The sequence below is a fragment of the Temnothorax longispinosus genome, chromosome 8 (assembly GCF_030848805.1).
Source record: "Temnothorax longispinosus isolate EJ_2023e chromosome 8, Tlon_JGU_v1, whole genome shotgun sequence".
NCBI classification, from domain to species: domain Eukaryota; kingdom Metazoa; phylum Arthropoda; class Insecta; order Hymenoptera; family Formicidae; genus Temnothorax; species Temnothorax longispinosus.
The window spans coordinates 19,807,917-19,822,457 of NC_092365.1; the positions used below are offsets into that span (position 1 = coordinate 19,807,917).

General features: G+C 42.7%; 1 protein-coding gene across 1 annotated transcript in view; it reads right to left on the minus strand.

Annotated features, from left to right (window-relative positions):
* The window catches only part of LOC139817162 (uncharacterized), a 47,712-nt gene that overhangs the window by 14,733 nt on the left and 18,438 nt on the right, over nt 1-14,541 (minus strand). The window lies entirely within an intron of this gene.

Sequence of the window (14,541 nt, forward strand, 5' to 3'; positions counted from 1 at the left end):
CGAGATATATATTCATTCGTAAGAATCGATCAAGTTCGTATAAAGCTCGGGTTCGTTAATAATTTCTGCGCAAGAGTGGCAGTAAAGCAGCCGGCAGCAAAACGGGATGCACCTCGAATCGGATACACACGCTTTCGAATATATCTGTTCCCAGTTCGTAAATGATGCACGCGTGGCCCACGTAAAGTAAGGCGCGTGTATCGTTTATATGGCGCACCTGGCAGCGAACGTGTCGTAATGATGGCCCGATAATTTTACCTCACGTTCGCCGAACGTAACAGCGTTTCAATCACAACGTGCCTCGGTAACAACCGCACGATCGCACGCTGAAAAGGTGCGCGTTCATCTCGCAACGCGACACTTCAGCACATCTTCTCGTCACATAAAATAATGTTTCTTTCCGCAATAACATTTAATTAATGTATTTAAACAATTAATGTATTTTTATGTAATAATACATGTCTTTCCGCATGATAGCAACGCTAAAAATTACCTAGTAATCAAATTTCGGAGAAATGTCAGAAAGTTTCTTACATAATAAATGAGAATGTCTATCTCTCTGCTTGCATCGCGATATGAAACGACAATTAATTTTTTCGCATCGTATTTTTACGTATATCTACTCAGTGTTTTCTATCTTCTATTTACGGCTTCCTCGAAATCGTCGGGATTATTATGTTTCCTGATACTTGGGACGACTGTGTTGAAAGATGGGCGAGACAGATTGCGCTAGCGAACGTCGTGCAATTCGATAATCCGTGCCTTCTGGCCTACTTTAATATTTCGGGTAGCATCGTCCCTTTCGCGTAGCAAACAGAAACAGCATGTTGGAGATTGTCCAGGATTCAGCTTGGCTCGCTTCAGACTTGACTATTCGGTCGCGATGCGCGATTTCAATGAGCTATAATTTCCAACGATCAATACCGGTTGGAGGCGACCTCCAACGAAATCTCGGCCTAAAAATAGCGTGTGTCTTCGTGGATCAAGGAACCGAGGTACCAGGCATCGACACGAACACGTTTATTAACGGATATCGACGGCTCCGAATGAAAAAAAGCTTCTCGACCTTAAATCGAATCGAAAGTTATCTATCTCCTCCTTTATTTGTTCAATGAAATATGGACTTAGGTCGCTTCGGAATTCTGGCAAGGATACAGGGAATGAATTCTTCTTTATAGAATGTCATCTAAATTTCCTGCATTTCTCTTTTCACAACTACAACCGGAAACGCAGAAACGTTCGCTCCAACAATAATCCGATCTATAATACGTAACAACAACTCATTCCACACAATCTGTTGATGATATCTTAGATATGTCCGTATATCATTAAATCCGCCATTAAATTTTCCGGCTTAAAATAAAACAGGAAGAGTCCAGTTAAAAGAAAGCAGAAAAGAATTATCTGGAATACCCCGTACATCCTGCTTTCGTGATTATTATACGCAAAATGATGAGCAGGAAAAAATAATCCACAGACTACAATTAATCAAGACTCATAATCATGAAAGCGTAATTCGGTATATTTTCTGTATCGATAGAAAGTCGCTTTCCAACGCGCTTCGGAGTTACATTCCGTTACAGTTGATATCCGTTACATTCGACTGCGCTGTGTTTACAGAAAGAGATATCGTAAGAATGTATCCCTTCTCAGGAGAATTAATCACCATGATTCAGATAAATTCTTGAAAATAAACTTGTAGCAAGAAACATGTTGGATCAAGTTTCAATTATATCTCTGAATGAGTCAGTATTTGGCAAAAGTTCTCGAGCAGTATATAGGTTCGGTGAAAAATATGGCTCTGCTTATCCCCGCAACCCCGAACTTCCACGTTTCACTTGACCCCGTGTCAGACACGTAAGCAGTTTCCACGTGCGTCATCGTGACAAAACATTCAGGTTGATCGATTTCAAGGGGACGACCGACCGGCTGGCCGGAAGTTTTCGTAGGGTGCACTTTTGGCGGAAGTCATGCAGATACCCCAAATCAATTTTTCTCTATGACGCTAACAGCCCATTTTTAGAATTTCGATATAATGAAGGCTTTATCGCAAAGGGCTCTGAAGTTCAAGCGATTCAACGTAAAAAAAAAACAAGAGTCGGAAAACCGACCTCGCATTTTTTTTCTATTATATGAATCTTTTTAATACTTGACACGCGCGAAATATTCCAACGAGAGACAGAATTGGCAGAAATCTAATTTGCAAATTCTCTGTTATTGCTTTTTTAATAACCTCGCAATTTAATGACGTTCCCAAAAATATCTTCCGTCGGAAATTTTTTTGTCTCGCTGCATGTTTATCATGCATGCCATTACGCGAAATAATATATTCACCCCTGCATAACATGCAGCTGCAGCGCAATGCAAGACTTTCGTGGGCAACGCGACCTCTCACTCTGAATTTGCAAAATGGTCACGAATATTTATTGAGAATTATAACTCTACAAAGGGAACAATTTTTGGAATATTAATTTAACCGATAGAATTTTGATTCTCTTCCTCAAACAGTTTTAAACAATCGTTTAACATATGTATATAAAACTACAAAAATTTTGCATATAATTATTATATTTTATGTAAATTATTGCCGAGCGTCATTTTCGTTTAAATAATTTCTGAATATACATTGATGGTCCCAATCTTATTCCCCGTTTCCTTCGCGTCTCAGTAATTCTCAACGAAATTGCATTAGGGATCGATCGATCCGCATTTTATTTGCGAACTTCGTCGAGAAAAAGTCAGCTTTTTCAATAATTTTCCCTTTGAGGCAAATAGGTCGGGATCAATAGGCACCACTATACAGAGGCAGGAAATGAAAAGGGCAACTGTACAGGCACCTCCAGCGTTTTAATTTACGATCTCCGTGGTTGCGCGGTGAATTCTTTTTCTTCTCCAGGTAACCACAGAAGAGGAAGTGCTCGCCTTTGCGAAAGGGGCGCGCTCGCAGGGGCCATCCGGCCGTCGAGGCCGCTTTATCGTGCCCCCGTGAAATGAGATATGAGGGAAAGAATGTTTATTCGCGGTTTTTCCCCCTCGTTCCGCGTCGCGCGCGAGAACGGCGATAAAAGGAGGAGGCTCAGTCCCCTAATTGGAACGCGCGCCAGTTTCGCCTTCCGAGGTAACAGGTGGTGCCTATACGTGCCACTTATTCGCGCAATGTTCTATAATGCAGGCGCGGAGAAAATCTTCTGCGGCGTCAATTTTCCTGAAATAATACCCACGTCCTCTCGGCCACGCGAATCTTCCGTTTCGTAAGAAAAGAAGACCGCTGTCGCAGGTATCTTAATATATAAAATTTGCCGCGTTTCGTCGTTATCGAGTAGGCGACAAACTACTTTCTTCGGATTGCGAACAATACGTGACCGAGTGATATTTGTATACGACGAACAATAGAGCGTGATACCACGCAATTAAATAACGAACGGCTTAGCGTTGATATATATCATCTCGTCCAGATTATCTAATAATCATTTCAGGAAATATAGCGCGTGGGAATAATCTAGTTAAATTCTATATGCCGCGCGCGCGATGTGTATTATACAATTTTCTACCTCGTAGAGAGAGAGAGAGAGAGAGAGAGAGAGGAAGAAAAAGAGAGAGATATTCTTTCATTACCGGCGATCATCGAGGCGTAACAATTAATACGGCGAATGGGAGAAAAGCTGAGTAAATTGTAAAATCCGGTGCAGGAAATTAATTATCGCTTCTCGCTGCTGCGGTTGCTGCATCGCAGCAAGAAAAAAAACCGCGTGTATGTATTTATTATGCGAGAAATCCCCCGATATTTCTGCAAAACCTCCGCTATCGTCTGGCCAAGAGGCGATGCATAATTTTGCTTCATTTTTTCTTCGCGTCTCTCTCGCCGGGTTTAGGGTTAAAAACTCGACCATTACCGCGAACTTACTTTCCTTACGAGAAAAAAAATCGCCATCGGATCGATCGATTAAAGAGCCGGCCACGAGGTTTAACGGTGCGGTTGAGGTGGTCACGGAAAACGGCGAAAAAATGCTGCATACACGGAGGCGCATATATATGCATGTGCGAATGCGCGCGCGTTGATAGGTCCCGTACAAAGCCTTCAATCAAAGCACGTTGCGCCTTTGACATATCCGTAATCACCGGCGTCGTGCCACGCTGCCATGAGCACCGTTGTTCACGCGTCGATTTGTTTTATCGATTGTGTCAGACGCCGTCGGCGTCTGCCCCCGCGGCCTTTGTCAAAATCTCCTCTACTTCACGTCTCGAGTAACACGTACGCGCGAATCGCCAATTCGCATCCTTATTACGCTCGCCACCCCGGCACTCGTCGTGCGTCGCGGCAGGGATTCGCTAATTGGGATATATGGCGTTCGCGGTACCGCTATATCGCTTTTGACTCCTAATTAATGTGAGTAACAGAAGTGTGGCGTGAGGTGGATTCGCGTGCCTCCGCGAGGCGTTGTATTCAACGGGTTACTTTTGCGGAATGCGTCTCTGACCACTAGTGCTGGAAATTCTTTGAAAGTTTGGCCGGATACTGTTCAATTATCCGTACGACAAAACGGACAGAAGTTATTCAAGACGCAAACTCTATTGTAAGGTCATCGGGCACCCCGCCTATCGGTCGGAAGTTAAGTCCCTAGTTTATAAGTCGCTCAACTTTTACGACATGTCAATGGAAAATACGTGAATCGAATATAATTATGCATCTATAGCACACTCGTTTGACTCACAGCGTGACTAATGACGAGTCCGCGGTAAAGTGATTAAGTGTAAAACTTTTAAGATTAATGTAAAATAAAATGAGGCTTTATTTTCTGTGCTAACCGCTTTAGATTTTTAAGATATTGAAAATATGCTTTAATAATGTCTCTTATATTAGCAATAGTTTCTCTTGTAATTAATTAATTTTCCTGAAACAATTTAACACGATAATGTAGCGATCTCTCTCTCTCTCTCTCTCTCTCTCTCTCTCTCTCTCTCTCTCTCTGTCTCTGTCTCTCGCATCTGATATAAACGTGAACCATGGACACTCAAAAATAGATTTTCCAGCGTGTGCCACTTTCGAAATATTGGAAAGCGTACATTGACCGTGAAGACACATTTTCTCGCTCAATTTCAGGCGGAAAGTTACATCGCCTCATGCGTCACGACGTGCGACACGTTAATATGCATTCATTATCATCGTAAGATATTAACATCAGTCTTTCTTGCGCATTATTCCGCAAGAAAGTAAACATCGCCGGCAAAAGATCCCCCCATCGTGCTCCTGTAATTACCGTAAAAGCTGCGCGGTCGCGCCGCGCTCCGATGAGCTCTCAGGTTTACCGTCTTTATCTCTGCTCGAGCACTCGCGATTAAGCGGCCTTCTTTACCTCGCAACAATTATACTGTTACATCTGTATGAATATTTATTTATTATATGTGGACACTAGAATCTTCCTACACATTAAGGAATTATTTGAGTATGTACAAGTAGCACGAGCATTATGCCCATTTGGTTAATGAAAAGCAGCTTTGAATCTTGATCAAGCACTTGCAACTCAAGCTTTCAGGCCTTCTGTTGTGCGGTATCACATTGTATTCCGTAGCGTGTTATCACTTAGCATCGCAAACCTTCGTTCGGGAACACTGCGTAGAAAAGAGAACTTAATTAAAAGCTTCATTCGCCTAATGAGGGCCGAGAAGGAAAAAGTCTCTGTTCGCCAATTCATTTGCAGAACCGACGATAACGCTACTAAGACGTTAAACATTTGCGACCGTTACGTTGTATAGTCGCGGTATTAAATCTCGGTTATATTGGCGAGGACCGCGGCCGTGAGCGTGGTGCGACAATATTATGACAGCTCCCGATCGTGACAGCGTTTTTCAAGCGCTAACGGAGAGAGATATCAGACAGCTGCGTTACGTCATTATTTTCTTCCGAATGACCTGGATTCTTGTTTGCCCCATCGATCGCGCGAATCAATATCTCGGAAAAATTTCACGCGTCGAATCCGCCAGCGACGCGACGCGATGCGGCGCCGGCGGCGGTACAAGAGAGGGTAGTTCATTATAAATAAGACAGATAAAAATCTCGACTCCATGCGGACGATAACGGGGAACGCAGGGGTAAGTACTCGCACGGGATATTCGACCGTCGTTTAATGAGCCGAGCAATTGTTATCTCAAGCGCGGTGAGAGAACGTTAATATACTTGACCTACGCTTATGGCAAAAATGGAGATAACACAACAGAGCTATAAGAAAATTGTTTACTTATTTTTATACAGTGAGAAGATAATTCACTTCAAATAATATGTCAATAATGACGCTGCGCGCTGTACGGAATTTTTCGAGTTTATAGGTAGAAAAATTTCAAGCGTTTATTGAAAAGATAATCAATAAATCATCATACTCCGTAGAGCTACTAGACGGATAATAAACAACAAAATCGCATCGCCACCGTTGATGCGGATCTGCTCCTCCGTAGGGGAAAATAACAAAGACCTCCATGTACTCCACTTTCGTGAAGTACGTGAGCGACCCTGGCGGAGAAATACCGGTCGGCCCTTCCCGTGATTCCTTCCTCTCGCTCTAACGTCCTCGACGGTGTAATACGGCGTTATCGTCCCTCGGGACAATACGAATGGTGGAGCGCTGCTCTGAGTCATCGTCGTCGACTGCCAGGGAAAAAAAAAGTCCGCCACCGATACGATGCGGCGCCCGGCGCGGCGCGGCGGCTCGTTACGGTTCCCTCGTTCGTCGTTACACTCAGCGGGCGGGCGATCGATCGATAATGCTTTCTGGTCGTTTCTGGAATCTCGGCTTCGCGTGCGATAAAATCCATTGCGGTCGTGATGCCACGATGTCGCGCCGCCCAAAGAACCGCGCGCTTCGAGGTCAGGATCGCGCGAAACGCGCCGCCGAATGAGTCAGGGTATCCACAGCGTTCGTTCTAACGCGGACCACCCGTCCGCGGGACAACGTCGGGGCTCTCCCCGATGTCGAGAAACAAAATTAAACAATTCGGAGAAAACGTGGAGCAACGCAGATGCGTGTGGGCAGATGAGGTCTGCACGAAAAAAAAAAAAATAAATTTCGAGAGCCGCGAGTAGTCTGCGCGAGACTACGGATGGCCCGTGTAAACGTAAGAACCTGAGCGGAATAGCTGACTTTTAAGACAATGTTTTATGTTTTATGCTTTAAGGTATTGTTTTTAGTAACGCACAATACCGTCTTGTGTCTCAAGTCTTAAGGTGCGATTTCATTGACGCTAGAAACCAGCGGCAGCGTCAAGAAAATGTAGTGGGGGAAGTAGTTCTGTTGAATTTTGCGGTACGCTAAAAAGTTGATACGGTCTGAACTTCTTCCCCCACTACATTTTCTTGACGCTGCCGCTGGTTTCTAGCGTCAATGAAATCGCACCTTTACAAACGTTGACACTTTGTACGCACACTTGAGACTTGAGACACAAAAAAGTATTGTGCGTTACTAAAGACAATGTCTTAAAGCCTAAAACATTGTCTTAAAATTACAAGTTAGCTATATGTATTCTGCTCGGGCCCTAACTCCAAACCACGTGTTCAAGAGTTAAGCCCGAGCCCAAGTGGGCAAAATACTCGAGTGGGAAATCCGATTGCGCGGTTTTACTTCTTTACCAGACCGCACGCTCCCGACACTCGATACTCTACATCTTTAATATCAGCCAGACTTTGTGATGCGGGATATACCATTAGATAGAAAATATTACTAACCCTCAATTAGCACACCTCGGTTGGGTCACCTCAAATGCCACACTAGTGCGATTTGAGATTTTGACAACTTTTAACTGTCGTATCTCAGTCATTTTTAATAAAAATTTATGTAAAATTTCCCTGGCAATCGAGTAGTGCACTTTTTTTAGGAAAAAGAAATGATTTTTATATGAAAAATTGAAATATATAAAGTGCTGAACGCGAAAAAAAAGTGGTGCGAATTAGCACATGTGTGCTAATTGAGGGCTAACGTCGCCAGCACTGCGCGCGAGCAATTTATCATGAGTGTACGCATCTGGGGTGCGTTGTACTTTTGCGATAATATTGTTTTTCGTCGATTCGTTTGCGCGCACTCTCACTTGTGCTCGACATTGTTATGGAATGGAGAAGGGACGCAGTCCGTAGTTTTCAGAAACCACGTATTATGTTCAAGGCTGCCGGTCGCATCTGACCGGAAATACTTCAGCTGCCTCGTCTCGACCCCAACGCCGCTGTTCCATCCGTGAGAACAATCGATGCGCATTATGCGCGCGGGTTAATTTTAATAATTTCATGGACGTTGCGGGAAGGCGTAACGGTATCAGTTAGTCAAATTACGTATTCGGAGAGACGGACGATCGCTATTTCGACGAATTTTTGAAAAGATTTAAAGCAAAGTCCGTGAGAGATTTTTGGACCCTGATGTATCAATTTGGCATCTTGGTTGTTGGCGTTAATGCTGAATATTTTACGGCAAACGAGAGCTTTCTTCCACACGCAAGTTAAATAATAAAAGCATCCTCTTAGGAGTTTATACGGGAGAAAAAAAACCATAAACGTGAAATTTGCTTCTCTGTGTACAATGCAACAGTTTTCGTGATAAAAACACGTTGCAGCTAACTTATAATTCACATTTTAAATAATCTTATGTGCGCTATGTTCGTCCATAAGTGTAACGATAAATTAAATGCATAAAATTAACGTTTAATACATTTGATATTACGAGCAGAGTATATAATATTCAGAAAGCTCTGAAATCGATAGACCGCGGGATTCGATTCAGTAATGAATTAATAATTATTGGAGAAAGCTCTTTTCCTTTTCCTATATTTAAAATCGTGTAATATTTGCTCTGCTCATATTTGACAGTATATCGATCAAAGTTTCGTTTAGATCGGTTTTAGAACAAAGTCTAGATCTATCGATTTTCGCGATAAAACCTCAAATCTATACCACCGACGTAGATACGGAGAATCCTTATTTCCAATATAATAAAACCCTTTATGGCAGTCGCGAAATTCGTTTCCGTGACATCATGCAAACTTTATTCCGTCATGCAGCGAATTGCGGATTGGAAATGTCGTCGCGTTTCACCGGGAAATAATTTGTCGTAGGCGCGCGGGCGTCTCGCGACGGTTCCCGGTTCCGTGTGCTTTACGGGAAGAAATAAAAGTAGTTGCGCGACGGCGGAGGCTGCTGTTAGATCGATAAAATGAATAGAAGCCGATCTCGCGATGACGGGAATGAATAAGCGTAAAGTGAACGATGAGACGACGCATACGTTAGTAAGTTATAACTTGATCGTGCTCTTGAAACGTGACGCGACTCGTGTAACGCCATGTAACGTATGTATCTTAAAGTGCATTTTAAAGTAAATCGCTACAAAAATCGCTAACGAAATTTTTAATCTCACTACGAGTTCATTATTCAAATTTTTGCTTTGACAAAATAATAAGAATTATTTATAAAGACGAAGTAGATACTGGCGAAGAGATAATAAGAATTATCGAATCAAAAACCTCGCAAGTGAAAATTTCTTTGCTTACTATCTCGGTTGTATTTTTTACTCAACCTACTAAATTATAATCTTGCTGCGAGAGAAGTTCCGTTCCACTTATTTGTTCTCCGAAATCTGAACGGCTATAAATAATTGAAAAAAGTACGCTTCTCCGACGCAAATTTATGCAATATGTTTTACGATGTATTCTCTGTATGAACAACGTATTCGCGCGACGCGTAAAATTGAAATATCATGCAACATTTAACGGCATACAACGGTGCCACGGACGCCGGCAACCCTCGACACCAACCGACCGGATATCATGGAACGCGCGGATTTCCGTTCCGAGCCCGCGCGAGACTTTTTTTTTTTCATTTTTCCTCCTTTTTTTCTCCTCGCCTCGACCACACACACGCGGCATATTATTTATCGAGAAATGATCCCGGACGCGTCGTTAACGAAAAAACGCGTTTCTCGGTGCGACGTAATTGGAGAGCCACGTTTCTTTTTTTACAGTGATAGCCGAGATGTTTAGATCTAATAAGGTATCGAGATATTATTGTTGGAGATGTTCTAGGGTTTATTACTCACAAGAAATTGTTAATTTTTTTTACACGGGAGTACCATTGTGATTTTTCTTCAACGATTCCCGTATACAGGTTCGCGTAACTGCTGGCGAAGCCGGTAAAAAAAAACATCGCATAAAACAAGAGACAGTTATTCCGAATTGTAAAGTATAATACGTCGCCGCCGTCGCGTCGTTCTCTGTTCCGCGATTAAACCGCTCGATTTAATCTAAGGATCTACATTTATTTACTCCCCGTTGAATTCACTCGATTTACTTTTAGCAACCTACCGACTAGGTTTAATCCAGGAGCCACGACTTTTTTTATTTTTCTGGAACGGAATATGTACGGACTGGCAAATGAAGAAAATGAAAGAGTCCCATTAACTTTCAACTCTTTCAATGTGTCAAACAGAATTAAAGAATGTATTTGAGATGCGCATATTTTTTGTGCATATTAAATTTAGTTCTTTTTTTTTCTCAGTGACGTACGAAAGACGGAACGATAGTAATGCCTCCTAATTTTTTTTCTTTCGAATCTGACGCCATAGAAAGTTTGGCGTTTTATTGAGTTATATTACTTGAAGTCTCTAATTGCATTATGTTAATTGGCGTCGCGATCAGTTACGTGAGTGTGTCACACGAGCAGTTGTCATCGTAAACATTTCTAAAACACAAATGGAGATTTCAATAGAATTCATTTCTCTTCCACGACAAGAAATTCAATCAGTGTCCTTTGACTTCGAAAAAAATAAAAATTAGGAGGCATTAATTTCGTACCATCCCTTGTACATCACGTATCGCTCATTTGTAACAGCAATGACATAATTAGTTTTTGAGTTGTTTACAAAAAAATGATGAGATGTACTGAATGAAAAGCTAATATATAGCTAGATGTTTTTATTCCTCTACAATCAGTTATTACAACAAAGTCGCATTTCCAAATAATGCAAAATTTTAATGATTCAAAATATTCAAATATTTATTTTCTAGAAAACTTGTTTTAGAGTTATGTTATTGTTGCAGCAAATGAACGATATAATGGCACGCGTATAAACGTACACACACGCAACGTGAAATAGACCGTCAGTACGCTTCGGGAAGCCGCGCGCACCACGTGTCGAGGGCGTATCAAATGCGCTACATTATGTAGTTAACCGCATAATATGTCCTCGTCGCTGCATCTAGTCGCGAGCCGAGTCTCTCGGGCGGTACTTCGTCGAAAAGGTCGGGAAACCGGGGGCCCAATTAATTTTCAATTGCGCCCCGGCCGTAACTCAGCCTTCCTATTTCCAACGGTCACGCGACGCTGCACTTGACATACGATCGGCTGGCTTCTGCATCATCGCGAGGGCCGCCGCGCGCCCGCGCCGCGCCGATCGGACGCGAGAAAGCACCTACCTCTCGCGCGCACCTTCCGTTCAACCGACGAGAACCCCGAACCCTCAATACGGCCGGGAAGTGAGCAACTGCGTGACTTCGCTGCGTAAATTCAGCGGTGTGCAGTTCAGATCATATTGTAACACATTTGTGCACCGTGCTTCGGCTGAAAGCGGGTTAACCGTAATAATTATAGCCGAAGAGTAATTAAAGCTTCATTTGCTAGCGAAAAGTATAACAGGGCGTGAAATACAAAACGGTACTAATTAACAGATTGTTTTAGTATTCTGAGATAATGAAGCTTTTCGTATAAAACCGATCCTGTGTTAATGCTTCCATATTCGTCAGAATGTTTTGCTAGGTATATACGTGAAATATTGGTAGGTATAATATTAGCGACTTTTAATGAGAGCATCAGTTCCATAAAAATGTAACTTTTTTTTTAAAAGGTCATATTCTATTTTTCCCTCCGCTGCCTCTGTCGTCGATGTGTATATAAAAGTGGTGTACAGTTATACGGCCGTTGGAGTTATCATGTTTCAAATAAGTCGATATTGGCAGCGGAGCGTAGTGGAGGGTCACACTAAAAGGATTGTGCGCGCCGTGCGTTGTGCACCTCTGGCAGTACAACAGCATGTGTTATAGGGCGGCGTCCGAGCTTTCCGTTATAAGGAAGAAAGGCTTCGAAAAGGTGATGGAAAAGGAATGAATGAAAATTCCTGAGCGCGCAACATGCGATGCCTCGGCAGGAAAGAAATTGAAAAAGAAAATGCTTGATAATGAAACTTATATCGATAATAAAACTGATACTATTCAGGCTAATAAGTGAATAATAATTATGCTATTAAACATAATTACTGACGAGCGATGTAAAGAAGATTTGAAATAGCTGATGTCAGCAATTCTCTCTTTATGTTTTTATTTTATTATATCTTGATTAAGTAAGACAGGCGGCAATAAATAGGTGTGACAAGACGCGCTTAATAAACAGATGGATAGACAGGTAAGTAGATGGAGGAAGTTGGACGCATCGGGATAGCTCGACGCCAAATGAAATTTCGCAACTCAGCGATGCGACGTTCCCGCGAATCAAGCTCCCGCGAGTCTCCTCGTGGTATGCGCATAGACAGGCGCGCAGAAAAAGGACTGCATGCAAAAGGACGAGTGCTCAATTCGTTTCCAGGGGGGAAGAACCGGTCCACCGGTCGTGTCGCGGAAGTGTAGGTCTCTCTCTCTCTCTCTCTCTCTCTCTCTTTCTCTCCCTCGTGGATCTCCATCGCGACTTCGAGTCTAATACGATCGCACCGACGCGGTATACCTCTTTGCGCCGCGCTTCGCGAAAAAAGGATTCGAAGGCGCGTGTAGCGCGTGGAAGGAAAAAGAGAAAGAAATGCTTGTAAACATCAACCATAAATAAGCCAAGACGGGCGTAATAAGCAGATAGATAGATAGATAGATAGATGGATAGACGGGTAGATTGGCTGAGAGAAAACTCTTACGGTTGATGCTTGCACAAGCGCGTTTCCTCTCTTCTTTCCTTTCGTGTAGCACTCGAGGATCGAGGCGCGCATTCTCGGTATTTATTTAGCGCTCAACGCGCGGTCTGACCTTAAGTTCTAATTTGCCACGAACGGGAGTAAAGCCGTAAACAGAGGCCGCACGCGGTGAAATATTAATTAAAGAAAATAATTCCGGGGAATTGCTTCGTTTTAATTAAGATAATAACTTGGATCTCTCAAGCAAGATTTCTGTGTGGGAGGATAATTTTTTTTCTCTCTCTCTCTCTCTCCCTCGGGGTCTTTCACGCGCGGTCACATTAGTCGATCCTGAAAGTTCCCAGTCTCATTTCCCGAAGCGAAGTTAGCGATGCGTTATCTCTCGGCGGCACGCTCGACCTGGAGCGCGCGCAACAATGGGAGGAGGCTCGGTTCATTCAGTGATCAATTCGGAGTCGCGAGTTCGTGGCCGACGATAAAAAAGGGTTCGGAAAGTCCGTTTCATTGACCGTTTTGGAGGTGACGCAACCGCGCAGCAAATTTAAAGCGACGCCGAGAGACGAGACGAGACGAGATGCGGCGCGACACGACGCGACATGGATAAGAAAAATGGAGGATATATAGCCGCCGCTTCTAAAAGCGCCTCTCCCGAGACCGCGCTTTTGTACGGTCGATGTTCCCGACGTAGAGAGGAGGCTCGAATTACATTATGTGCGCGATTCCCCATAAATTTCACTGCTTAAATATTTGAACGTCAGAGTGCAGCGAAATATACGAGCGGGAGAGTTCGCGGAGACGGTCAGTCTCGCCGTCGTGAGATCGCTACGTCGAAGCAGCAAAGTATCGATGCTTTGTCATATCAGTTTCAACAGGTATTTATATATCGCGTTTTATCAATTCCAGAATTAATATTTCTGAAAATATTAACTTGAGATTTAAAAGAAAGGTTAAAAAATAAAAATAATAAAAATTTATACATTTAAATGTGGAAGGAGTATAAAAGAGATGATACAAAAGATAATAGGAGAAATATGGAAAAAAGAGAAAGAAGAATCAAGATATAATAATTACTACAAGAAGTAAATAACAAAAGGGATTTCACAATATCTTGAAAGGGAGAAAGAAGAATAAAGATAGCAAAATGATTGCAAGAGACTTAGGTGCGGAAGTGAAGCAAGAGAGAGTCAATTTTAGAAAGAAAAATGAAGAAAATGTAGGATAGATAAAGAGAGTGAGGAGACAATGCGGCATAACATTTATTCGGAGTTTCTCGGTCATTACAAAAATTTTAATATATGGTTTTCTCGACAAAAAAGGTTGGAAAGTCTAGTCTAAAGTGTTTGTGATCTACACAACAAATTAAAGCTCGTTTCTGTACGAGACGGAGTTTGATAAGAATCGAAATATGATGTATTAAAGGGTACAAATTTAATGGGAAGAAATAATTTATACGTCGCGCTGAGGCTCGCATTGTTGTAGCTGGCCGAAATTTCGTCGGTGCGCGAACGTCCATTTGCGTTACTCGCCACCGCATGGAAGGGTAACTGTAAAAACGAGTGTAAAACACAAGAACCACATGCGACGCATTTACGTGACCGTAAGCCACGTGCGGCCGCTTTATGTCGCG